Raw genomic sequence first — 3,620 nt, 5'->3', positions numbered from 1 at the left:
AACTGTACAGGGCAGATGGCAGACAGCGTGTATGGTGTATTGTGGGTAAGTGGTTTTCTGATGTCAATGTTGTGAACAGAGTGCCCCATGTTGGTGGTGGGGTTATAGTATGGGCAGGCATACGCTACGGACAGGTAACACAATGGCATTTTATGTATGGCAATTTGAAAGCACAAAGATACATTGTTGTGCCATTCATCCGCCACCATCGCCTCATGTTTCAGCATGATAATGCACAGCCCCATGTCACAAGGATCTGTACACAATTCCTGGAAGCTGAAAATGTCCCAGTTCTTTCATGGCCTGCACACTCACCAGACATGTCACCCATTCAGCATGTTTGGGATGCTCTGGATCGATGTATACGACAACGTATTCCAGTTCCCACCAATATCCAGAAACTTCACACAGCCATTGAAGAGGAGTGGGACAACATTCCACAGGCCACAATCAACAGCCTGATCTACTCTATGGAGATGTGTCGCGCTGCATGAGGCAAATGGTGGTCACGCCAGATACTGATCCACGCCCTACATCACACCAGATACTGATCCACGCCCTACATCACACCAGATACTGATCCACGCCCCTACCTTTTTTTAAGGGATCTGTGACCAAAGGGTGCATATCTGTATTCCCAGTCATGTGAAATCCATAAATCAGGACCTAATGAATTTTTTTCAATTGACAGATTTCCTTTTCCTTTTATGAACTATAACATTCAAATCTTTGAAATTGTTGCATGTTGCGTTTATGTTTTTGTTCAGTGTACATTGCTTAGGCAATGTAAACATATGTCTCCCATGCCAATAAAGTCCTTTGAATAGAATTGAATTGAGAAAGTGATAGAGTAATTAAATTCCTATATGTTTAATACCCAATTAAATTAGTACACTCAGACCATTTATAAGGATTTGTAAGAAACTTATTTGCGTAAAATGGGCGGAGACCAGTCTCAAAATCAAGCACTAGCGTTTATTCTCCAGAGTACTGAACATGATACAATTTACCGCAGGTTATAAACTGCACTAGCGTTTATTCTCCAGAGTACTGAACATGATACAATTTACCACAGGTTATAAACTGCACTAGTGTTTATTCTCCAGAGTACTGACAGGTTATAAACTGCACTAGCGTTTATTCTCCAGAGTACTGAACATGATACAGTTTACCACAGGTTATAAACTGCACTAGTGTTTATTCTCCAGAGTACTGAACACGATACAGTTTACCACAGGTTATAAACTGCACTAGCGTTTATTCTCCAGAGTACTGAACACGATACAGTTTACCACAGGTTATAAACTGCACTAGCGTTTATTCTCCAGAGTACTGAACACGATACAGTTTACCACAGGTTATAAACTGCACTAGCGTTTATTCTCCAGAGTACTGAACATGATACAGTTTACCACAGGTTATAAACTGCACTAGTGTTTATTCTCCAGAGTACTGAACACGATACAGTTTACCACAGGTTATAAACTGCACTAGCGTTTATTCTCCAGAGTACTGAACACGATACAGTTTACCACAGGTTATAAATTGCACTAGCGTTTATTCTCCAGAGAACTGAACACGATACAGTTTACCACAGGTTATAAACTGCACTAGCGTTTATTCTCCAGAGTACTGAACATGATACAGTTTACCACAGGTTATAAACTGCACTAGCGTTTATTCTCCAGAGTACTGAACACGATACAGTTTACCACAGGTTATAAACTGCACTAGCGTTTATTCTCCAGAGTACTGAACATGATACAGTTTACCACAGGTTATAAACTGAAAGTGACGTCATTAGTTTTCGAACTGTCCCGTCCCTCCTCCACTCCGGTACAATGGCAGTATAGTTCTCAAGCCTTCCCACATCATCTCTCACCAATTTAGATAATTTATGACCAAGTCAAGGTCTTCCTGTGTAGATAAGCATTCTAGCCAGTCTGACGATAAGTTAATTCGTTTCTACCAAGGAACAGACAGTCATTGTTCTAATTCTTGATTATAATTACACACATTATATTCAGTACTAGGATTAAAAGAACATTCATACATCTATACTGTAACATAATAGTATTCTGATTAGTCAGTCCTGATTGAAATGTATACATAATTAGTCATTATTGATCAAAAATCCCTTAACAGAAAGAGAGGGAGATTAGAGCATGAGAGAGCGAGAGAAGAGACCAAGAGTGAAAGAGCATAGGGAGAGTGCTCAGAAATACACCACAAAGAAACTGGCAGAAAACTAAGTGGGAATCTTAAACAAAAAATAGGCCGCAATATTAAAGAATGATTCATTTACAGTAGGTGTTCTTCCTGAGATAGACCTCCTCATTGGCTAAATACTGTAACTAGGTAACTTAGTCCAGCTTGAGGAGTGGCTCGTCAGACTCATCTGGACTGGCAGAGAAAGTGCTGTCAAGTGGAGAGGTTGCCATAGTGACACATGTAGCTGGTGTGCTCCAGTAGAGTGGGGAAGAAGAGGGGAGAGGAGAGAGAAAAGAGAGAAGAGAAGGGAGAAAAGAAAAGGAGAGGAGAGATGGAGAAAAGGAGAAGAGAGAAGAGAGAAAAGGAGAGGAGATATGGAGAAAAAGAGTAGAGAGAAGGGAGAAAAGGAGAGGAGAGAAAAGCGAGAAGAGCCATTGACTTATCAGTGAGTGAGCTGTTAACTTCATTGAGATGGTCATTGACTGATGGGTGCATGGTTTGTGTGTGCGTGTGTGTGTGAGAGAGTTTTTGTGTTCAAACTTGTGTGTGTGTGTGTGTGTGTCAGAGAGAGAAATAGCGAGATGGAGAGGTTGTGTGCTGCACTAAGGGAGATGGAGAGTCCTTTTAGAGATTGCTGCAGGCTAGTTCAGTGCTATCCAAAGCTGCTTTATTAGGCTGGGGGGAGTGTGTATGTGTGTGGGGTGTGTGTGCTTATTGTCCTCCCTTTATTAGGTTCCAACTCAACAACCCTCACTGCTACTTCCATGGAGACAGCACAGCGCTGTGGCCCTGCTGGGTCTCTCTCTCTTTCTCTCTACCTCTCTCTCTCTCTCTCTCTCTCTCTCTCTCTACCTCTCTCTCTCTCTCTCTCTCTCTCTCTCTCTCTCTCTCTCTCTCTCTCTCTTTACCTCTCTCTCTCTCTCTCTCTCTCTCTTTCTCTCTCTCTCTCTCTCTCTCTCTCTCTACCTCTCTCTCTCTCTTTCTCTCTCTCTCTCTCTCTCTCTCTCTCTCTCTCTCTCTCTCTTTCTCTCTCTCTCTCTCTCTCTCTCTTTCTCTCTACCTCTCTCTCTCTCTCTCTCTCTCTCTCTCTCTCTCTCTCTCTCTCTCTCTCTCTCTCTCTCTCTACTCTCTCTCTCTCTCTCTCTCTCTCTCTCTCTCTCTCCCCCTCTCTCTCTCTACCGCTCTGTCTCTTTCTCTCTACCGCTCTCTCTACCGCTCTCTCTACCTCTCTCTCTCTCTTTCTCTCTACCGCTCTCTCTACCGCTCTCTCTACCTCTCTCTCTCTCTCTACTGCTCTCTCTCTTTCTCTCTACCGCTCTCTCTACTGCTCTCTCTACCTCTCTCTCTCTCTTTCTCTCTACTGCTCTCTCTCTTTCTCTCTACTGCTCTCTCTCTCTTTCTACCGCTCT

The sequence above is a fragment of the Oncorhynchus clarkii genome, chromosome 13, assembly GCF_045791955.1.
Source record: "Oncorhynchus clarkii lewisi isolate Uvic-CL-2024 chromosome 13, UVic_Ocla_1.0, whole genome shotgun sequence".
NCBI lineage: Eukaryota > Metazoa > Chordata > Actinopteri > Salmoniformes > Salmonidae > Oncorhynchus > Oncorhynchus clarkii.
This window is presented reverse-complemented; position numbering follows the sequence as displayed.